Here is a 25,147-nt window from a genome sequence, read left to right on the forward strand (position 1 = left end):
ATCAAAATTCTAACTCGTTTAAAACCCACCCAAAATACTATGTCAAATCTCAACATAACAAAATGTCAAAAAATGAAAAGCAAACAAGGACAGTACCGAAACAAGGGTTTGGTGTAAAAAACTCAGTTACCAGAGCCAAAGCTAATCATTCAGTGGGTAGAGCAGCTCTTACCTTCGAGTTACAAGCACGGCAGATGACGAGCACAACAAGGGACGGCAGGCAGAGCGCAACTGTGGTTGGAGTTTAACTGTGGTTGGAGCACAACAACTACGATGAAGAAGCTGGTGATTGGTGAGTGAGGAGAGGAGCTTGACCACTACAAGCAAACGAAGATATCGAGTGCCAGCCAATGACAGCTACGATGAGAAGACCAGCAGCGATGGTCGTGGTGGAGGAAGCTAGGGTTTCCTTTTATGAGAGGAGAAGAGTGAGCTAAATACCCAATCTACCTGCGTTTCATGCATTTTTTTTTGGAAAACCACTCCCAACGACCAATAAGGCCCAACTCTTGAAGCTGGCATCATACTGACGAAACCTAACACAATGAGATTTTGTTTGAATTCACGCTAGCAACTCAGCTTAGCTGACCCTCCCATGAGCGTCTGCAAATTGCTGATAACCTGCTCCATTCTACAAAAGGAAGGCAACACTTGTTAACAGGAGATACAGAAAGAAGGAATATCTGTATATCTGTATGAAGTTATATCTGTACACAAAAGCGACCTTTTTTTAATGGCTAATTAATTTGAAGACAAAATCTTTAAAGATTTAATTGTGACTTTACTTTTGTTTTTATGGAAAGCATGTACAAGCTTTTTATTAACCTATGTATGGGAAATTTGTCCAAATTCTCTTGAGAATGCAAATTGATGTATCAGAAACAAACAAGTCAAACTGAACTGACAAAGTGTTAAGAACATTTTCTTGATGAGAAATTTTAGCTAGCCGATATTTTCTTTTAATTTTATGTTATATTTAAATAAAACTAATTAATTATTTTCTCATTTTACAATAAAATTGTTGGCAACTAGCATTACCATACTTGCTAAATCAACGAGTTACGATGAGAGAGGGTGAAAGTTGGGTAAAGAGAGCGGCATCGCAGAGCGACAAAACAGTAGCGCACGACGAGAGGAAAGAGGCATCAGAAGCGGGTCGCAAGGGTGTAGAAGGCACTGGGAAGGCTGAAGCAGGCAGAGGAGGCCAGGGGGAAGGGAAATCAAACAAGCAAGAAGATTTTGTCATTAAGCTTTCGTTTAGGGACAGTGGTGGGTGAGGCAGCACCAAAGCCTGATGCAAATTTTACAAACCACAAACTACCGGTAAGTGCACCAGATCGTATCAAGTAATACCACAAGAGTGGGTTATCGTTCCCACGAGGATTAACAGATTAAGCAAGCAATGGTAAATTGATTATTCTAGTCAGACAACTAAAAATAAGGATTTCAATAGTAAATAACATAAAAACAGAAAATTAAACAAGAACAAACTAAAATTTGTTAAGAAAGTATTATGACAAAGATAGTTAAAGTGTTAGAGATATTTAAATTTCAGGATTAACAATTATTGCTATCTACTTTGATCATACAAAGATATAATTCATGACAAACCCTAAGTAATTGAACCCCAATCCCTTGGAAATTCAATTTCTCCTATCCTAATCAACCGTCATTTCATTGATCAATTAATTGTGCTAAGAGGTTAAATACAATTTATGGTTTAAAGGCCACACAATTCTCAAGAACCCAAAAGAAACCTGATTATACGTCACTTATCCAATTAGTTCCAGATAATTAAATAATTATGAGAAAGAGTCTCAAGCTTAATTCCAAAGATTAAATTTTCCAAGATTCAGAGGAATTCAATTCAGATTAGAATTATTTTCTAATACACTCTAATCCTTAGGATGAAGACGAAACTCAATTCTTAAATAAAAATCAATATATTAATCATAATAGAAGAACAATAATATTAATCTATCAAAATAAATAGAATTTCTGACCTTATCATGAAGGTTTAGTTTCCCATAGTGTAAAAAAATTGAAATCCTAATATAATGTGTAAAACCTAAAACTAAAAGAATGAAAAACGAAAGAGGGCCAGGAGAGGAATCAGAAACGGTGCTTTAAAATTAGGTTTTATGGTCTTGGGTTGTGCTAGCATTTAGCGCCAGTAGAGCTTAGGCTGTGCTGGCATTTAGTGCCACTTCTGATGCAGTTCGTGACTCCTTGTTGCCCATTTGTTGTTTAGCGCCGAGACTCCCGAAGGGTAGTGGTGCTGGGACGCAAACTAGCGTTTAGCGCCACTTTCACGGCATTTAGCACCATGAGTCTAGAGATTAACTATTAACTATTATATATCGTTAAAAAGCTCTAAAAGTTGGCTTTCTAATGCCACTAAAACCGTGTCATTTGGACCTCTACAGCTCATTTTATGCTTGTTGGAGTATGAAGAGGTCAGGGTTGACAGCATCCACGAATTCTCTCTGCACTTGTCTTTAATTCTTGGTTCCTCCTTGTGCTTTCGCTTCTCTTTTCCTAACATTTCTCTACAACAATCATGAAACTAAGAAAAACAAAGTACTAATATAATAGCCTTGAAAATTATATAATTACCAAGCACAAGTCATAACTTTTCTATAAGAAATGCCAATGAAAAATGCTTAAGATTCTCATGCATCAAAACCTTTGATCCTTGAAGAGTTATTGGAGCCTTGGAGGGGACTGGTTGGCAATGGTTATTGGAAGGCAAGGTGGGGCATCCAGACCTAAGATAGTTTCCTTTGACGAGGCTAGGAAGGTACTGGCGGAGCCTTACAAGAACACTACAGTTGTTAAAGTACTCGGCAAACGGGTCAGTTATACGATCTTGTCTCATAGACTAAGGTTCATCTGGAGGCTTAAGGGTGGCTATGAAATATTAGATGTGGGGAATGGATATTTTCTTGTCAAATATGATCTAATGGAGGATCGAGAGAAGGTCCTTCTTGGAGGACCTTGGATGATTGATGGTTTTTATCTGGTAGTCAAACGGTGGTCCTTTGATTTTCGTCCAATAGAGGAGTCATTTGGCTCTACACTTGTTTGGATCTGATTCACTGGCCAGAAGATTTTGTGCTACCATAAAAAGTTCACGAGAAAGATTGCAACGACGATTGGAAATTTGATCAAAGTGAACGTTGTGATTAAGGACGCGAAAAGGAAAAATTTGCAAAACCCTGTGTGCAAGTAGACTTGGGTTTACCAGTAATTGATGAGATCAAGGTTGATGAAGTGGTCTATCGAGTGGAGTATGAGCATTTGGAACTCATTTGTGATGCATGTAGATGCTTTGGACACGTTACAACTGATTGCAATAAGAAGTTGACCAATATTGCAGTGAAAACGGGGCCGGAGTTTCGAATTCCAAGCACTACTATTGTCGAAGAGGGGAATGGACAGAGAAATGCCAATTATGAAAAATATTCTCCTGTTACCAAAAAAAATGGAAAGGGTGATTCTTCTCCTGATTTGTTGCATGGAAAAATAGACGAAGAACATGCAAATAGGCATGTGGAAGTTGAGGAAGAATGGACCAAGGTAGTTAAGAAAAAAGGAAAAAATAAAGATGGTACAAAGGAGCCTTAGAAAAAGGTGTCTCGTCCCAGTGATAGGAAGCCCATTTCTAGGAAGCCTGGCTTCATGATGAATATGGCCAGAAAGACAAAAAATTATGGTCCTTCGAAAGTTTCTAGGCCTGGGCGTTTTACAAAGGTTGCCACTGGGAAAGCTCTTCATTATTCTAATTACAGAGGTGTTGAAGTAGGACCAAGTGAGACTAAGCATGAAACCCCTTTCTCGGAACACGACCAGGAAACACCTCCAACCAGTTTTCCTCCAAAATTTGCTGCAAGATGTCAAAATCTTGTAACGAGAAGAGACGTCAGAGAAGTCAGAAGAAATTGTTACTGTCGAAGAGGGAAAAGGGAAGGAGGTCCTAGAAGAGCAAGGTATAGGGCTCTGATTCAGGTAGTGTGATTATCACCCCCTTCTCAATTTTTGATGTTATGGATAATTTTAGTATCATATCATGGAATGTGAAAGAAGTGTCAGGGGAGTTTAGCTCGTGTTCATTTTAAGAAAATTGTGAAAAAAATTTCACCCTTTTTTGTTTATTGTTCTTGAAACCCATATTATCTTTGAAAAGATAAAATATTTTTGGGATAATCTGGGTTATTATAATGTTGGCATCTCTAATGTTACAGGCCAAAGTGGTGGCATTTGGATTTTAATGAAAAAATTAAAGTGGTGGCATTTGGATTTTAATGAAAAAATCCTGGGGTCAGAGTAAAATTGTGGATATTACTGATCACTATGTTATTTTTGAAGTGATTAAAGGTCCCTATGTGTAGATGTGCAGTGCGGTTTATGCCCATCCCTAGGTTCAGTATCGATCGGCCCTTTGGGATTACTTTGGCAGAATGGCTACTGATATTTCTAGCCTTTGGTTAGTCTTAGGCGACTTCAATAAAGTGATATCTTCGAATGAGATTAAGGGAGGGGCCTTTCATGCTCACAGAGCGCAGGTTTTTGCTTTTGCCATTGATGATTGTGTCTGATGGATATGGAAACTAAAGGAAGGAGATTTTCTTGGAATCAAAAAGTCAGGGGAGGCCTTGATATAGCAAAAAAATTGGACTGGAATTTTACTAATAGGGAATGGCGCTTGTTGTTCCCTGAAGCTTTTTGTGAAATTCTAAGCAGATACTACTTAGATCACTCTCCCCTTCTTATCAAGTGTTGTCCAGATGGTGCCAAGTAGAAAGGGAATCGTCCCTTCAGGTTTCAAGCTACATGGACTACTCACCCTTTGTTCCATGAGTTGGTCTATAAGGCTTGGAATTCTGGATCACCGGATGTCTCTAAAAGTCTCTCGACTATTAAAAAGGGTGCTCAAAGATTTAATTCAGAGGTCTTTGGTAATATATTTGTCAAAAAAATGGAGATTGAAGGTCAGATTAATAGAATCCAGTTATCCTTAGAGTGTTTTTGACAACCCCATCTTAAGGAAGAAGAATCTCATCTTTAACAATAATTAAATGTTATTCTACTAAAGGAGGAGTTTTTTTGGTATCAGAAATTAAGAGAGAAGTAGGTAAGATTTGAAGACAGAAACATTACCTTCTTTCATCTTTAAACTATTATCAGACGAAAGAGGAATAAAATTCATAGTCTTATGCTTGAGGATGGCACTTGGTCTAACGATGTGGATGTTTTTAAGGATGAAGCCAACAATTTTTTTTTCAGAGACTTTTTTACTCAAGGGAAGAGATAGAGCTTGATTGTCTTGAGGATGTTCCACTCCACCAACTTAGTCATGAAGTGTGTGAGTCCCTTAACAAGCCAATCTCTTTCGAGGAAGTGAAATGTGCAGTTATGGAGATGGGTTCTTTCAAATCTCCTGGACCGGATGGGATTTAGGCTACGTTTTCAAGGAATATTGGGATCTTGTTGGTAAAGGATGTTTGGATGATTATTTGCAGAACTTTCTCTGGAGAGGTTTTGGATGCGTCTATTTTTAAAACGCTCATTGTGCTCATTTCAAAAGTGGATAGCCCTACAGTGATAAAGGATTTTTGACCTATAAGCTTGTGCAATGTTATTTATAAAATTATTACCTAAGTGTTAGTTAATCACTTTCGCCCCTTTCTTACAGAAGTGATTGGCCCACTTTAGGGTGGGTTCATACCAGGAAGAGGGACAAGTGAGAATATTATTATTGCTCAAGAGATTCTTCACTTCATGCGCAAAACTAAGTAAAAAAAGGAACTATTGCTTTTAAATTAGACCTTTAAAAGGCTTATGATAAATTTGATTGGATATTTCTTCAACATTCACTTCATCACTTTAGTTTTCCTAGCAGTATCATTACTTTGATCATGAGATGTGTTTTCTTTTCATCTCTCTCAATCTTATGGAATGGTGAGAGGCTTCAGAATTTTAATCCTCATAGACGGCTCTAGCAAGGTGATCCATTATCTCCTTATCTGTTTGTCTTATGTATGGAACGACTGGCTTGCCATCTTTCTATCTTGTGGCTAATGGATCTTGGTTCCCTGTCGCTATCTCCAAGGGGGGCCTAGAATTTCTCATCTTATGTTTGCTGACGATCTTCTCCTTTTCTGTAAGACAACCAGGGCCCAGGTTGTTACTGTTAAGCAAACTCTTGATCTTTTCACCAAAACCCTTTTGTTTTTTTAATGTTTTTATTTTATTGTTTAACACTACAAGAGGCGCGGGACTAAGCAGCCCCAAATTGCCGGCCGTTCTCCCCAACCACTCCAAATTGCCTGATTTGTTCCGATTCCTGCTGCGTAATTAACCCCCGCTCCAAATAAACTGAACCGAGGCGGTATTGGGCCCTCACCGCAGCAGATAACTTTGAGGGGAAGGGGGTTTTGCCTCACTAAAATACCCAGACCAAATTTATTTTGTGCCATAACCTTCAAGTATTTGGCGTGAGAACCCTTCGTCAGAGCCAAGGTATAGCCATCACTGGTCTCCTTTCCCGCCGTCCTTACCCTTCCCTTTGTCAGATCCAACTGAGTCCGCTCCATCGTTGTTCCGGTCACCAGGCTCCTCCCTCAGCCGTGTAGCTCCCGTGCACGAAGGTAAAGTAGAAGGGGTCGTCGGAGTCTTCTCCTTCTGCCGTGCATGTGTGTGACGTCGTCGGCATCATCCCAATCCATCCGTCCCTGTGTCATCCTTGGCAGCCTTCTCCCCTTTGGCGGTGCTTCGCGTTGCCGATTGCAAAAGACTCCCCTCTCAGTGGTATGTTCCTCTCCCTCGTCCCAATTTAAGTTTCAGGGCTGTTGAGAAAATTATTCTTACATGAATTTAATCTTTATGCTTTCTAAATTTTATTTTGAACAACTTTCTTTGATTAATTTTGGCCAAATTTTTCTTCAATCTAACACTCATATTGAATTTTTCCCCAATATCTGAACCCCTGAGTCTTGATGTGTTTGTGTATATTGCTACGCGGAAGATGGCGGCAGCAAATTGCATGCGGTTTCTCCATCTGCTGCAATTGTTCAAAATAGCTGCGATTGGCATCCGATTTCTTCATTGTGACGCAGAATCAACTGGATTAGTGTCAATTCAATGAAATTCTGCCGCAAACCCCAACCCAATACTTTGATTTCACCCTAAATCACTTCAGTACCTAAAATCAGAAAGAAGAAGAACCTGCGACAGGAGAGTGGAAGCGTAAGAACCCCTGTGCTCAAACACACCGTGCACCGCTGTGTCCCCGTGGAGTCGCGTGGCTACCAATCCAACCTCCTCTCACCACCGTCGACCGTTCTCCTCTACTCTATAGTGCGTGAAACCCTTAATCCCTCATCCTCGGTGTGCGTAACCCACCCCTGTTCTCGCATCCACCGTGCACGTCTGTGCCATCTCTGAGTTGCGTGGCTGCCCAGACGTCCTCCTCTCACCGTTGTCGACCGTTCCCCTCTCCTCCAACAAATCTGAGTTATCGTGGCCTCTTCCCTATCACTGGTTCGTACTTCCACATTACTCTTTCTTTCTTGTTTTCATTCTTGATCACTTACAAAATTAGAATCTTATTTTCCTCAAGATTTGTAAATCTTCTTGGTTCACATTATGCTTTCAGGTTATTTTCATTCAGATTTTATCTATATATTTGATTAATTCAGTTAAATTGTAGTTGTTTAGAGTTAAGAATTTTGATTCAGATTTTCTCTATATATTTGATTAATTTTGATTCAAATTATACCTCATGTTTAATTGGATTAAGAGAAGACCTCAAAAGAATGTTAAGTAGAAGTAAATAAATTTATCTGAAACCTTTGTTCCCCTGTTTCAATTTTGAAGAGGTAAATGTTTAAATTTAAACTTTTCACTTCCTTTGTTTAGCCTCCAAAAATTTATCTCGCAAACATGCCCTTTTTTCACCTGATGTTATCACTGTCGGTAATCAAACTGAGGATGCAGCAAAAGAAGGTAGCAATTCAGGTTCTTCATCTTCGATGTTCCATGGTGCAAATGAGAATAAAGCAGATTGGAGAATCGAGAGTGGTTCTTGTCTATCTCCTCGGCCAGATTACCAACAAAAGAAGGCAAGGCTCCTTTTCATGCAAGAGGAGGTTGGTTTTCACTCCCTTTAACATGATTAGTTAATTTAGGATTAGCTATATGTTGATTCTAGTCTTAATTTGATTTGGTTAAGATTATCTGCTATTGTTAGTTGAGTTAAGGTTAGAATTAGTGTTAGTTTATACATAATTAAACATGCTGTTAAGAGTTTCTTGAGTTTGAATTTTAATTTGTTTGGATTGATTGACTGATACTTTGCTGAGTCCCTGTGAAATGCTGCTAATTTTTCATGTAATTGGTGCTGAATTTTGATTTGGTGTTGCAAAGAATGCTTGTTAGTGTTATTTTGTGTTATTTATGCTTTTGCATGCCAAGTGTTCGACAATATGCCAAGTGTTTTGAATATGTTTCACAATATGCTCTTTTGTTGGGAACTTTCAACACATAAAGTTTGATATATATATATATATATATATATATATATATATATATATATATATATATATATATATATATATATATATATATAAAGTCATTTAATTAAATAGAATAAACGTATGAAGATCAAAGTGGTTTAGGAGTGTAATTTAATTTTCTCTATGTTTTTGTATCTTTGAAGTGGCTGGACTGCTAAATTGGATTAGTATTTCATTCTCTATTTCCACTGCTAGGCTTGCTCCTAGTTCATAGAACAGTTGCTTTATGTTGTGGCACATGCAACATGAACTCTCTGAAATATACTACTGCCTTCTTTAATGCCAAACCCCTCACTCTATCCATTATATATATTGCTTGTGTTGTTGTAAGTGTTTTGGTGGATTATTTTATATTTTATTTTACTATTAGTAAGTATAGTAGTTAATGGAGAGTAAAGAAGAAAAGGCCTAATTAAAATCTAAAATCCGTTTAATATCTACATTAATTTGAACACATGATCAATTTACCTTTCTAGTAGGACACCCCTCACCCTCAAACTAAAAGATTATAAAATCAAATGAGTTTCTTTTGAATTTTTCACAATATAATCGTTCTTGTCTCAATCAAAGTAATGTAGCAGATTTGGTCATTTAAACAAATTACATAATGGATAATATGACTCTTCCTATCTATTTCATGCACGGACCACACTTAGTTGTAGTAGGACATCATTGTTCTCTGTTTTCAAACTATAAAATGGCATTATATAAATAGAAGCAATTTGAATATTTACTTTTTCTAGTTTTATATCTGTTATATGCTTTATTATATAGAACAAAATTTTGATCTCTTCAATTGTTACTGTGATCATGCTAGCACAAAAAGCATGAATAAATAATTATGTTCTTGTTAAGGATTTAAATGTACTTGTTGATCAACTTATACTACTATTTTTATTTATTATGTGCTCTGTAGTGAAATTTTAAGTTAGAAAGCTTGTATTTGGTAATATATACATATAAATGTGCAGCAGAATCTGTTCATTATTTTTTTATGGTTCTAAAAATAGAAGAAGATGACACAAAATTCAGGTAGATATTCAGGTAGTAGATCAACAAGATAGGAACATACTTTTGTTTTAATTTTTTTTTTATTTTTTTGGAAAAGGAGAAGAAGGAATTAAATATAATATTATCATTCATGGTGTGGAATAAGGCGATTAGATAGAACATATAATTTTGAATTTTATTTCTATCTAATTTAGCAGTTGTTAAACAAATTGGTGGTGCTAGGCAGATTGTAATCGACTCCTGCCTTCCATATCCCCCCTGTGTTAAACAAATTATTAAGCAAAATCTCTATACTTTTGATCAAGCAATTCAGGTGAAATTCTTATGTTTGTGTTGAATAATAATATAATATATTGTTTACATATCTTCCCTCTGCTCTGCTTCTTTTTGTATAATGAATTAAGAATACATTTAAGAGGCATTGATAGGAGAATTTGCTTTCAGTTTTTATTATATATTAAAATTCAAGGGCTGCATTGAAAATAGCTTCTGCATTGAGATTCAAATTGGCATTATATACTTAACTATATATAAGGCAAATATTACATGGGTGACTCCCAGTAAAGAGAAAAGAAAAGAAAAGATATTGTATGAAGTGAACGTGTTTCATCGTTTAGCTTCTTGTTTTTTGATTTATTTTCATGTGATGTGCAGCATTGTCATTGTGAGTAATCACAGTTTTATATTAGTTAGTTAATCTTTATTGTTTTTTATCTTGTTTTTTGTAAGATAAGTCTGTGATGTATCTATATATATCATCACTGCTACTCATACTAATAAGAACATTAATAATACACTTTATTTCATGCAATCTAGCTTAGTCTCATCTTCTCTACTCACTAATTCTCTGATTTCATATCATCACAGCAATTTTTTTGATATTTTAGTGTTCTAACATTGCAAAATTTTTCATTTTTGCTTATGGCAGATATATGCAGTGTCTTTCACCATTCGTATTGTGGTAAGTGTAGAAAATAGGTGAACAACCAAGAATTAACATACCTAATTAAATAGTTCATATAATTTTATTTGATCTACTTTTTATTTTGTAATTTGATTTCATGTTTATTGCATTGATTTGGAAGTTTGATTTTGCACCCTTTATGGTATTGATCATTGCCATACTACATGATGGTAAGAAAATATTGTGCTGAATGACCTTCATATAGTTTGCTTGGACTGTTGTGTGATTTTCTAATGATATTTTTCTTTACTATTATCCCTTTAGGTACCATTATGACAATATCCAAGAATAGAGTGAAACCATTCCCATAACCTGATAGCTGGAAATTGAGGAGATATTTGCTACTAGTATTGGATTGTTGTGTGATTTTTCTGGCTTATGAAAGACACTGACTTCTTCTCGGTAATCAATTTAATTCACATTTCTTTCAGTATATTTGGTTGTATGTAGAAATTAGTAGGGATGAGCTCTATTATAAATTTATACATTAGATTCATCTATGAAAAGTTTACATGTTATCACCTACTAGTGGAAATTGTGACAATATATGCTAACTGGAGCTTTGCAAGAATCAAGAAAATGGGATGAGATTAGACTGGTGTAATCTGGCTCTACAGTTTAGTGACCTATGTGCCTCTTGATTTGCTTAAATTTGTGATTATATATCTATCTATTGTTTATTTAGTGTTTTTTTATATTAATATCTTTAATAAATATGATGTAAAGAAAATAGGTTATAGTAAAGAGAAATGGTATAAACCATTTGAGTAGTTAATCAGCTTTTTTTTAAGCTCTTGTATGAAATTGTGGAGGTTTAAAACCGTCACATTTTTTTAAAAAAAAACTACATAAATTTGCGGCGGTTCTAAAACCGCCGCAATTTTTTTTAAATCCATTGACCAAAATAGCGGCGGTTCTGTGACCGCTGCAAAATCAATTATTTGATTTGCGACGGATGTGCCAGCGGTTCATTCGAACCGCCGCAAAATCAAATTACAACCCCCTAATAGGTGACGCTTGTGGAACCGCTGGAATTTTATTTTGCGGCGATTTTAAACCGCCGCAAATTCATAAAAAACCGCCGTTATTCGGTGTGTCTCTTGTATTGTAAATTATTTGAAACTATAAAATTAGGATTAATTGAATTCCAAAATTTCATTAATTTAAAAGGATATTTTTGTCTAATAAAATTAAAGAAAGATGTTTAAGACTTTTTATAAAATTAAATAAAAAAATATTTTTTTATTTTTATTTAATTAAAGGGGTGTATTAGTAAAAGTGGTGATATAATATATATTTAAAAAAAATTAAATGTTGATGTGAAAAATAAATTCCACATAAATTATTATTATTTGTCCATATTTTAAACGTATCGGTACGTATAAATTTATCATCGTACCGTAGTAAACACCAAAAAATAAATAAATAAATACCTGCTAACACACAATATATACAAATCATTCAATGAAAAAGTTTTATGTTATGAGCTGCTACGTCCTACGTACTAGGTGGTAATATTGAAATTACGGAAATGCATGATGATTTTATTCAAAGGAATAATCAGTACTACATGGATTTGATTATGAAGAACTGTTATACACCGAAAATTATATTATATTACACGATCATATTAAGTATACATTAAAATGAATTATTAAAATTAGTTATTAATATAAAACATATGTTAAAATATAAAATATATATTAAAAATAAATTAAATTATAAATATATTTATACATAAATATATAATGACTAATTTTATCAAGAGTGAATACCCCATCCGACCCCTGACAATTATCTCGAAAGGACAACGAGGCCCCCAAGAAAAAAAAACACCCAATCCGGCCCCTGATAATTTTTTTTTGGGACTGATTAACCCCTGTGCCAAAAAAAATAACATTAATTTTTTTTTGACACAGGGGCCTCGTTGTCCTTTCGAGATAATTGTCAGGGGCCGGGTTAGGTTTTTTTTTTTGTCAGGGGCCTCGTTGTCTTTCGAGGTAATTGTCAGGGGCTGATTTGAGTTTTTCTCTTTTATCAATTAATTTTAATATACAAATAATATTTTTATATATTTGTTGTTGACCCTCACCATCGATAGATGAGTGGCACCCCCTAATTAAATGAGATTCAAACCTCAGAAGACAAAATATCCTTAGTAAAATTCTTACTTAGATTAATGTTTCCTTTTCCATTTAATAATAATAATAATATATGTGTTTTATAGTATTTACAAAATACACATATTTTAATTTTATAAAAGAGTAAGTTTTATCTCTCAACACTCATATTTAGATAATTTAAGCATGTATGAAATTTATAAGTTTCATAGAATTGCCTAATAATAATTAATAAAAAAAGAAGGGGTACTAAAATAAAGAGAATTCATTTTTAATTGCAGCCCAGTTACATATTCAAATATTTTTGTAATTAAGGTTTAATCAAGCAGGTCCAAATTTAATAAAAACCATTTTTATTACACTAGCGTGTATATACGTGCATTTCAATAACGCTTCTTTATTTTTGTCTTCACGTTCTTCCTTCTTCTTCGCTTTTTTCCTTTTTCGTCTTCGCATTCCTTCTTCTTCTTCTTTACTTTCTTCCTTCTTTTTCTTCACCTTCCTCATTTTTCTTCCTCATTTTTCTTCTTCACGTGTTTTCTCTCAATCGTTATTCTTTTATTGTTGCTGCGTTTTTTCTTTTCTTCCTTTTAATTGAGATTCATTTGGATCCAGAAAGGAATTCGATGTGTTTTTAATGATAATTGAGTCTTTTTTACTACTTGTTCAAAATTGAACTAATTTCGGTTCATTTATGAATTAGTTGAGATTCACTTGATGCTGCTGATAAGTATTGCTTAAATTTTTTATTTCTTAAGTGATTTCGATTCATTTCTTAGTTAAATTGAGGTTCATTTACGGATCCAGAAATAAATTATGTGTTTTTGTTGATGATTGAGTCTTTTTAACTGCTTGTTTAAAACTGAACTAATTTCGATTCATTTGTATGTTAATTGAGGTTCAGTTGATGCTGCTGATATGTTTTGACCAAGTTTTTTATTTCTTAAGTAATTTTGGTTCATTTATTAGTTTATTTGAGATTCATTTGGATCCAAAAATGAATTCGATGTATTTTTGTTGATGATTGAGTCTTTTTGACTGCTTGTTTAAAACTGAACTAATTGAATGGAATGGAGTGGAATCTAATGCCATTAAATAAAGTGATAATGAATAATTTCATTCTTCTTTGCTAAAAAAATTTGGTCAATGCTTATCAACAGTAGCAAGTGAATCTCAATTAGCACATAAATAAACCGAAATCAGTTTAGATTTGAACAAACAATCAAAAAGACTCAATCATTAATAAAAATACATCAAATTCATTTTTGTATCCAAATGAATCTCAATTAAACTAAGAAATAAACCAAAATTACTTAAGGAATAAAAATTTGGTCAATACTTATTAAAAGTTTCAAGTAAACCTCAATTAACACACAAATGAACCGAAATAAACTAATAAATGAATCAAAATTATTTAATGATGACATCAGAGAAAATCAGAACCAATAAAAATATTAGCAAACTGTTGGTATTATCGGTGATGATGATAACGAAAGAAAAAATGCTGGTGTTATTGGTGATAACGATAACGAAAAAGAAAAAGGAAAAGAAAAAGAAGACGTAACATTAGAAAAGGAAGAGAAAGAGGAGGAGGATGAGGAAGGAAGAAGAAGCGAATTTAGAAGAAGAAAAAAGAGGAGAAGGAAACAGATGAGAGAAGGAGAATGAGAAGAAAACGAAAAAGAAAAAAGAGGCGCATGATTTAAAAAATTGTTAGAACAACTTGGTTAAATTTTGTTAAGTATTTTGCTTAAATATAGAGTTTTATTATTTCAAATTTTCAATTGCGCTAGTAAATAGTAATAAGTCCCCACTAACGCCTAAATTAACGCCCACAAATCATCGAATGAATATTAACCATTGGGAACAAAATAAAGAAGTAACATTATGACCAAATCATCCAAACAGTTTTGAATCTCTTCCATTCCCTCTTCCCAAAAGTTCTTATTTAAATCAATTTTTTTCTCCACTATATTTATATTTGAGAAAAGGACAAATAGGTCCCTAACCTTTTGGCCCGTGGACATTTTCGTCCCTGAGCATTTGAAAATACTTTTAAATCCCCGACCTTAGCAAATTTTGGACGGATGAGTCCCTCCGTTGAATTGCCTCCGCCGGACCCATCGGAGAAGTCTGATCTGGCTCCCCTGAGGATGACGTGGGACGCCTGGGTGACAGCTGGACTGCTGAGTGGAAAGCTCAAATCGAAAATTGGACAACGAAGTCCCTACACCACTAAACTACGTCGTTTTGCCACCCTACCCTTACAAAGTCTGTTACAATACCCATTACACCCACATCTCCCTTTCTGAATTACAATTAACCCTAAGGAATACCAACGTTCATCATACTCTGTTTCTCCCTCCAAAAAGATCACTACCCAGAGCTGAGACCTTCGCCGTGTGGAGTGGCTGTCGAAGCGGCGTCCATTGTTGTCTGAGTTGCTGCCTTCGTCACCGAAGGTAAGAACTCTGTACTGTAGCGTAGTTAGTGGATTGTGAGGTTAAATATCACTGCAAGTATGAAGTATGATGTGAATGGATTGAGCGTGCATGTTGATAGAAGTTGTGATAAAAGTAATCGGAATTTTCGGTTGAAGTTAAATCACAGTTAGGGCACAGAAATTTTCTCGGTTATTTTTCGTTTTGGATGTTGAAGGTTCTTGCCTTTTAATATGTGAATAGAGTAATTCATGATCATTGTTTACAGTTTTCCATTTTTCTTGTCTCAGATGGTTAATGTGTTTGTAGTGCCCGTGTTCCACCATGGAGGTAATTTTGTGAGAGAGAGTAATGGCTGTCTGGTTTACAAAAATGGGAAGGTGGAGAAGTTTCCAAAAATGGACCTGGACTTCGTTAATTTCGGAGACTTGATCACACTGTTCAAGGGCTTGGGGTACCAATCATACAAGACAGTTTATTGGTATGATCCAATGAGTCCTGATATTGAGTCTGGGCTGCATATTCTCACTGGGGATGCAGGGATTAACGAAATGCGAGAGAACAAAATGAAGAATACAGAGACTGACGAGTTTTACCTATACTTTGACCACCCGGTTGATGAACCTGAGATTGTGGAGGATGCTGGAAAGCATAGTAAGAGTCTTGATGAGGGAGAGGTTTTGGTGGATGACCAGAGTTCGTCATCTGATGATGGGTACGAGAGCACGGAGGATGAGCCATACAAACCTCCACCTCTCGGGTTTGAAAGTGACAGTGATGATGATGATACAAGTGCTTATGATAAGGGTAGCAAAAGGCAGAGAGTAATGAAGGGAAAGAAGAAAGCTGTGTCTCCAAAGAAGACAACTGCAAACAAGACAGGTGCTAAAAGAAAGAGGAAGACGTGGAAGAAGATGGGACAAAGCAGTGAACCCAATGAGCAGCAGACCAGAAATTATGTTGGGCCTGATCCTAATGTGCAGCCCAACAAAGGCCCACAGCCCAACATGGACCAAGATGTGAGGTTCTATGAGAGCTTGATGCAAGATGATGATGATGACCCGGTATATGACTATGAATCTGAGACTTTACATACACCTATTTCATCAGATGATGAATCTAGCAAGCATAAATTCTCTGAGTTTGATGACGATTATGAGCATGGAGAGGGGAGGTTTGAGTTAGGGACAAGGTTTGCCACCATTGACAGATTTAAGGAAGTTGTAAAAGACTAATTCATTGCTGAGAGTAGGGAGCTTAGGTGGATTAAGAATGACAAAGAGAAAGTGAGGGTGGGATGCATGGATGATGAGTGTCCGTGACTGGTTCATTTATCATACAACAAGTCTCTGCAATGCTACCAGGTTAAGACCTACAAAAATGACCATACATGTGCAAGGGACATGGGAAGTAATGCGGCTGATCAACATTGGATTAGTTTAAAGGTTGAGAAGAGAATGAATACACAGCCTCATATGAGGACAAATGAGGCTATTGACTTTCTCAGAGAAGAATACTCACTCACTGCACATCCAAAAATGGTGTACATAGCAGTTAGAGAGGAAAGAGAGAGAATCATGGGTAATGAGAGGGAGCAGTATGGTAAGGTTAGAGATTATTTGTTTGAGATATTAAGAAGAAATCCAGGGTCTAGGGCAGAGTTGTCTGTCACTCCTGTACCTCAATCCCCCCCTGTTTTCGAAAAGCTTTACATATGCTTAGAAGCATGCAAACAAGGGTTCACAAGTGGGTGTAGGCCATTGATACATCTTGATGGCTGTTTTCTGAAGACTTATATGGTGGCCAACTCCTCACAGCAGTGGCACAGGATGCCAATAACCAATTTTACGTGGTTGCCTATGGAGTAGCTAGGTCTGAAACTAAGGAATCCTGGAAGTGGTTCTTGACTCTTCTCGAAGAGGATTTAGGGGATGTGCAGACTCATGGTTGGAACTTCATGTCCGACCAACAAAAGGTAAACTTCATAATTGCTTAGTGTTAATGAATACTATGTTATTTCCTAATACATCTATCCACCTGCTTGTTTAGTTAGTATGAATGAGTGTTGTGTTAGTTAATATGACTGTATGAATGCGTGCTTTAGGGTGTATGAATGAGTGCTGTGTTAGTTAATATGACTTAGTGAATGAGTGCTTCAGTTAGTATGAATGAGTGCTTTAGTTAGCATGAGTGAGTTCTGTGTTATTTAATAGCACTTAGTGTATGAGTGCCTTAGTTAGCATGAATGTGTGCTTTGGATTAGAATGAATGTGTGTTGTCTTAGTTAATAAGAATGAGTGCTGTTTTAGTTAATATGAGTGCACTACTGCTTTGTTACTTTGAATGCACTACTGCTGTGTTACTATGAATGCACCACTGATGTTTAAGGTTATTTTGTTGTTGAATACTAGTTTGATTACAGAAAGATGGTATGATGACTGAATTAATACTTGATTTATTTGTTAAACTGATATGCAGGGACTGCTACCTGCTTTGAAGGCAGTTATGCCAAATGCCCATCACCGAAACTGTGTGATGCACATTTGGAAAAATTTTATCAACCGGTTCATAAGCAGTTGCTACAAAATGTTTCTGGGAAGCTCGCACCTGTTCAGCAGAAGAGGCTGGATCGTCTTATTAGGCCCAGCAACAAGTGGGTTGCAGAGTGGACAGGTGACGAAGAATGAAAGAGATTCGAAGTGAGTCGTAAGACAACAAAGGTGGATGTGGATCTCATCAAGCAAACCTGCTCATGCAACAAATGGCAGCTGACTGGTTAGTTTTAATAGCATTGTTATATCTGTTCTGATTCACTTGGTTTACTGTTATGAATTTTCTGGTTCCGTTTAATTCAAGTGCATGATGTTGCTCTGTTATAGGCATGCCCTGTATCCATGCAGTGGCAGCAATAAGGAAAAGACATGATCAACCAGAAGAATATGTGCACCCATGGTTATGCATGGAGTCAATCCATAAAACATACGCATATTCTATTCAACCGGTGCCTAGTCAGGAATTTTGGACACGGAGTGAGTATTTGAGACCAGATCCTCCCATCATAAAGAGACCAATTGGTAGACCAAAGGTACACAACAGACAAAAGGATCCGGCTGAACCTATGATGCAGCAAGGTGCCAAGCTTAAGAGATCCTTTAAGGTAACTTGTAGTAAATGTGGGTCAGAGGGACATAATTACAAGACATGCAAGGGTGCCCCATCTAACCCCAACTGGAAACCTAAGATCAAGAAGTCGAAGAAAGGTGGGACAAGTCAGTCATTAGTTGTTCTTCCACTATCACAGTCAGCACCACAGGATGATGTTAGTATTGTATTTATTCTTAGTAATCTGCTATATTGGTGTATCTCTATGTTTAGTTAGATATTTCAGGATTCATATAGTAATGAGTAACAGTGGTCAACCTAAACTTACAGGATGCCCCTAACACCCAAAGTGCTCCAACTAGCGAGGCAGCTACTAGCCATGCTGCATCTACCCAGGCTGCATCTAGCCAGGTTCCAGATGTAAGTATAATATGTAATTGTGTTATGTTAACCCTTTAAACTGTTATTTTACCTAAGTCTCATGAATACTAGCTTATGTATCACAACCAGGGTCCAATTCCCGTGGCAGACCAACCCCAACCAGGTCGTGTAACTAGACGTACACCATTTAGGCCTCCACTCCAAGTTCCATCCACAGCTCACGAAACATTTCAACCAAAAACTTCAAAGATCAGGCCCAAACAGAAGATATTCAGGCCGCCTACCCCACTTTGCGCCACGTCACTCCCACCTCTAAGTCAGCCTACACTACCACAGCCTCAACCATCTCAAGTCAGGCCAGGAGCGAGTACAGTAGCTTTCAAGGAGACAATGGCAGCAGCAAGCACAGCAACAACAAGACTGTTTAAGTTCATTCCTAATCCACCATCCATCAATCCAAAGACATGAAGAAAAATGACATCTTGGGCAGCGCACTATGCCTTGTAATAGCATTTAGGAAAGTTGAATGTGATTACAATGTTTTTTTTTGGGAGAATTAGTGTCTTTTTGAAGAAGCTCTTAGGCTTTTATAAACTATTGTAATCTTGTTAGGTGTTTGAGACTTACTTTTGTGATGTTAAGCTTCATAATACTATAAACTTGAGCAGATTTGTTCTCTTTAGGCAGCTTTTAGAAAATGTGCCTGTCGCAAAGATGTTTACCAAACTATCAATATATGTTATGTGGTTAAGTATACAACTTTGATGCCTACTTTACTCAATCATTCAAGGCTTCTTCACATATTGACAACATAATTTCAACACCCAATTGATATCATAGCTTTAACTGCATTTAGATAGATAATAGGACACAAATCTTCCCTAAAGACCATGTTTCAATACACAAAAAAAAACCAGCAACAAGACATTTTCCAACTCTAATTTCTAAAATTCATTGCTCAGTGACTACATATATAAAATGCAGCCACAACAGCACATACAACAATAACAACACAACAAGCTATTGGGGTTTTTTTCTTCTCCAGCATAGTAACCTTCTCCTCCAGAATAGCAATCCTATGATGAAATCCCTCATCCTCTTCAACAACTTCTGGCTCTTTCTCAACCAGAGGTTTTTTATCGAGGACGCAACCACTGTGACCAATTCTAACAAGATGCTCATCAACCCAAAGAAAAAACTTGTAGTGCGGTTGGTTATCCTGTCAAATTTCCAAAAATAAGGCACCATGTAAAACCATTCCAACAGAACAAAGTTCACAGGTTACTTATCTTACCTTATAGAATGGGCAACCCAGGAAGACTCTGTTTGGGTTCCTAATCGTCCTCGACATATACATAATCGCATAAACTCCACAGAATCATCTCCAGGCGACATCGTCCTTGAGGTCTCCGTCGTAAAGAACATAAGGGTCTGAGCTTGAAGCAGAATCTTCCTCTCTTACTCCCCTGTGACTTCTTCTCGACGTTGTTGGTGCTCCATTATCAGCCATGGTTCATGAACGTTGAGCTCCTCACCACTGGCCTCGAGCAAGAAGGGCAATCAATTTAAGAATTAGGGTAGGGTGGCAAAACGACGTAGTTTAGTGGTGCAGGGACTTCGTTGTCCAATTTTCGATTTGAGCTTTCCACTCAGCAGTCCAGTTGTCACCCAGGCGTCCCACGTCATCCTCAGGGGAGCCAGATCAGACTTCTCCGATGGGTCCGGCAGAGGCAATTCCACGGATGGACTCATCCGTCCAAAATTTGCTAAGGTCGGGGATTTAAAAGTATTTTCAAATGCTCAGGGACGAAAATGTCCACGGGCCAAAAAGTCAGGGACCTATTTGTCCTTTTCTCATTATATTTTCTCTGTAGTATTTTTATTTTCTCATTTTATTAAAAAATTAAAATGAATAAATGAGATCATGGAGAAAAAGTTTGCTCCACGACTCCACCGCTCTTCCACTTAAATTACCTTCAGTAATTTTGCTTGATGAAATTCGGAAGTACCTAGTGCCATTTTCAGTACCCATTATCATCAACATCATCACAGCCATGACTTTCTCCTTGAAGATGTTTGTTGTGATGTTCTTCTTCTTCTAAACATGGACCATTGCCACAATAATATTGGTTACGGCAACGCCCAGGAAGCTTTTAATGAGTTCAGACACTAATAACTCAATAAAGGAGGATAACAACAAATGCTAGGAAACATTGCTGGAGCTTAAGGTCAGTTTTCCACCGTGGGTCTCTCCGCCCAAGGTCACTTATATATATCCTACCTCACTATTGCAGCGATTCCCCCTCCCTCAATAATCAATGACTACCACCGCCGTCATCATATCCCCGCGGCCAATGCTTCTCATCATTATTGTTATCCCGTCTCCAGCAACAACTCTAACCATATTGCAATAAACTAAGTTTCCCGCCAATCTCATGCATTTTCAATTTTTCATCAAGCTTTTGTGATACTTTCACTTTCATAATTGATATGCCTATGATAATAAAATTAAAAAAAGTAAAATACTTTCATGTGGCCTATTGGCTCAGTTGGTTAGAGCGTCGTGCTAATAACGCGAAGGTCGCAGGTTCGAGACCTGCATGGGCCAATTTAATTGAATTTTTATTTTTTTTTCATACTTTAGTCAGGGCACAATAGATATATTTTTATTCTTTATCCCATTTAATCATATACGATATTGTACATAGATCCGCATATTCCAATGATACCGTTATTTTTTCTTAAAAACCTTGATTCCCTTCCAACGTGATTCCATATAGTGGGAAGCATCATTCTATGAATAAACCCCACACTTAAAGGCATGAGAGGCACCACGATGACCTGCAGCCTCATGAACAAAAATCCCATCGATGTAAATCTTCACGGTAGAGGCATCAACGTCATGTATCACATTTAATTTAAACCATCTGTTCCATATGTTTGGAGCCAGCACTGGACTCCTATAATATGAAAGAGACCCTTTGTTGGTTGTAATCATGAGAGTGGTGGCACGAAGATGGGATGCTCCGAAAATTTGCATAACGCACACCCCAGAAGTGTCGCGTGGCACAAAACCCTGCGCTTCAAATTGCCGCACTCCTGATGAATAATCATAGCCCTGAATGAACAATAAAAGTGACAATTGAAAAATAATTAGTCAGTCGCGCAATGACATAATGCATTAATGCTAATGGAAGCATTTCAAGTGTGTTAGGAATAATTCTAAGTGTTTTAGTGCTTTTAGCTATTGATTTTAATCATAAAATATATGCATAATTAATATCAATGATTAAAATTATTTAAACACGTAATGGAAAATTTGAAAGGTTTCCAATATTATGTATATATTGGTAGTTAAGCTTAGTATTTGATGAAAACTTATTACATAGAGTCGTTTTTATATAAAATTAATAATTAAAAATCGTTAGATAATTTTTTATATTTAATTAAATTATTCCCTAATAATTTTTAATCATCAACTTTACATGTACGTGAGTATAAGTTTTGGTTTACTTTGATGGCGAGTTCAGTTCGGGGATTGGTTCTGCTATTTTTGGAGTGAGGTTTGTCGCTAGAGTACACCCACATCTTGTGCACTCCATTTACAAAGCTGTAACGTGCACTCTCCGGTACATCATAAGGCCTCTGAATTTCAATGTCTTTGTGGTCCAATGGAAGTTGAGTGAATCCATCGGTAAGGTTACGGTGCACGTGATGCGAACTACTTGCCCTTTGCATGAATAATGAGAAACAAGAAATAAACGAGTGCAAAGCAGCAGCAACATAATAACATACAGCACCCATGGTCTTGTACTTGAAAATAGTATATCTAGTAATTGATGTTGTAAAATGATGTAGTATATGTTTTGTATGAATCGAATTTGGTCACGGCTCAACTTAACGGGGTATATGTATATATATTTACACTAGTGAAGTGCCCTGGTATGATAAGTATAATGAAAAAAAATTAATATTAAGATACTGTTAGATTAAGTACTTAATATAAACTTTTTATAATAAATTGGATCATAAAAATAAAGATATATGATTTTACTTTTTAAAAAACTGCAAAATTTATAGGAAAAAATTAAAAATACCATTTAATTATAATAAACACATTATAATATAATTGTATAATAAAGTTGTGAACAAAACAATTTATTATTAAAGTCTGCTAAAAAATTTAACTATAAAATTAAAACTTTAATGAACAGATTTTTTTTTTTTTTACCAAAGATAAGAAACTTGAATCCGCGACCTCTTAATTGAGTATGGGAAGACTATACCATTTGAATTATATCTCATTGACAACTTTAATAAATAGATTATTACCTTAATATAACAAAAAAATATTTGTTATGCCATTTACTAACAAAATTACAAAAAGATGACGAAATTCTATTAATAAAAAACTACAATACATGCAGTGCAATATAATTATCACCATATTTAGATAATAAACTTTCAAAAGTCATCATTTGAAGATAAATAATATTATTAATCAAACTAAAAAAGGTAACATTCATATGACCGGCAAGATTCTTTGCCAAACTAAAATCAAGTCACACGATAAAAAAGGTTTTATCAACTATCAAACCCTGTTAATTAATGAGGCACTAATTAATAAGCCAAAGCAAAAGTATGACCCGTAAATCACAATCAATTACAATGACAAAATAGAATGTGTGTTTAGCACCAATTAATAAAAACCCAAAACTAAGATTTCAAACTCAAATTAATAAAAAAATTAACCAAGAGGATGAGAGTTTGATTAACTGGACCATTGTTTATTAATGACATATATTTAATCGTTAGTGGAGGTTTAAGTCTATAAAATAATCCTGCCAAAGCTGTTGATTCTCAATTAACGATGCAGTTGGAATATCTCATATAATATAAAGGGAGACTAAATTGCCAAAAACAATGTGATTTGTTCAACCTTCTGTTCATATATTGCAATAGTTTGGTTGAAGCGAGATGAATGAGAGAGAGAGAGGGGGTGGGGAAATACCGGGAGGGGTAGAACTAAGAATGTCCATCATCTTGGCAAGGATCTACGGGTTTGGAATTGAGAAGCCTTTCTTCGGTTGGAACGGGATTCGTACACCGTTTTTGTTGACAGGCTGCCGGAAGACATATCAAAGAAGGAATTGTTTGGGTTGTTTTCGTGGATGGGAATGATTAATGACATCTACCTCTCTAGGAAGATGAGGAGTGGGGCGGTTTACTTGTTTGCATTTATCCGATATACTACGAAGGGTGGCGCTTTGAAGGCAATTGCAGAGAGGAATCGCATGTGCTTAATAGGAAGGGAAATATTCGTCGGAGAGGCTAAGTTCAGGAGGAATGTCTCTAAGCGGGAGACGGTCCTGAATAGTGCTGAAACAAGGAGGGGTATAGTCACTAGGTGGGAGATCGTGGAAATGTTCCTGAGAAGGATGGGGATCATATGGGAGATAGAGTGGGTGATTGCGGATTTAATCTTCCTCTGAACGTTGAATGCCTGGACGGAAGGGAACAGTTGGACCATGGAACTGATCCCATGCAGAGGTGTTGGCCGAAGGATAAGGAGGGGCCGAAGATAAGGGTTATCGAGGCTTTGATGACAGAGAATAATTTGGGCTGGCTGCAGCGGAGCATTGTCGGGAGTACTCTGAAAGCTATTGATTTTCAGGTACTGCACGCCGTCGCTCGAACAGAATGGCCTCATGTAGCAACGGTTTGCGAATTAGGAGCCTACAAGGCCTTGCTAATTTTTTATACAAATCAGTCAGCAGACGAGGCTCTCACTTTTGGCATGAATGGCCTTTTGAAATTCTTCTATCGAGTTGGGCGATGGAGTGAGAATGATCGGAGTGATAAGAAACGACTATGGCTCGAGTGTATCGATGTTCCTGTACATGTATGGTCTGAGGCTACGTTCCGCTTGATCGGTGAACAGTGGGGAGAGGTGGTGGCTTCTGATCCTGCGACAATTTCATGCTCGCCGTTTAGCGTTGGTCGGGTGTTGATTGACACGTGCATTTATGAGGTTATTCGTGAAAAGGTTCGCATCTCGGTCGGCACGGCTATGTTTGATGTGTTTGTCACCGAGATGGGGAACGTGGAGTATTCTTCGCTGGATTATGTGATGAATGTTGGAGTGGGAGGTAACCCGGGCCTTTCTATAGGAGATGGCTGCGTTCATGGGGGCAATGCAAGTCCTGATAAAGGTAGGTGTAGTCATGGGCAGCTGAAGAGTTGGGACGCGTCGGCAGAGCTGATGACGTTGCCGATAAGGGAGAAGGAATAGATAAAGGGTATATGTGTAATCTCCCCGGAAGATTTAAATGAGTGGAGTAACAAACATTTGAATTTGAAATCGGGAAGGACTATGTTTACGAAATCTGCTCCCAATATGACGAAGGCTGGACCTACGGGATCTCTGGAGCACGAAGTGGCTGAGGACTCGGAGAGAACTATGTCCCGTGATGTGGTTAACGGTGCAGGTGTTAGTGTTCCAGGTGATGTCACTAGTGTTAGGAGGTGTGTGGGTCCTAGTGATAACCCTGT

The 25,147-nt window shown here is 36.7% G+C and overlaps 1 non-coding gene and 1 pseudogene across 1 annotated transcript; one reads left to right on the forward strand and one right to left on the reverse strand.

Annotated features, from left to right (window-relative positions):
• Window positions 1–21,129: 21,129 nt before the first annotated feature.
• Window positions 21,130–21,203, forward strand: TRNAI-AAU (transfer RNA isoleucine (anticodon AAU)). The gene has a single exon. It is a non-coding gene; the product is annotated as a tRNA-Ile (tRNA).
• Window positions 21,204–21,326: 123 nt separating this feature from the next.
• Window positions 21,327–22,399, reverse strand: LOC107621020 (citrate-binding protein-like; annotated as a pseudogene).
• Window positions 22,400–25,147: the final 2,748 nt, after the last annotated feature.

Source organism: Arachis ipaensis, chromosome B10 (genome assembly GCF_059453495.1).
Source record: "Arachis ipaensis isolate K30076 ecotype BB chromosome B10, ASM5945349v1, whole genome shotgun sequence".
NCBI lineage: Eukaryota > Viridiplantae > Streptophyta > Magnoliopsida > Fabales > Fabaceae > Arachis > Arachis ipaensis.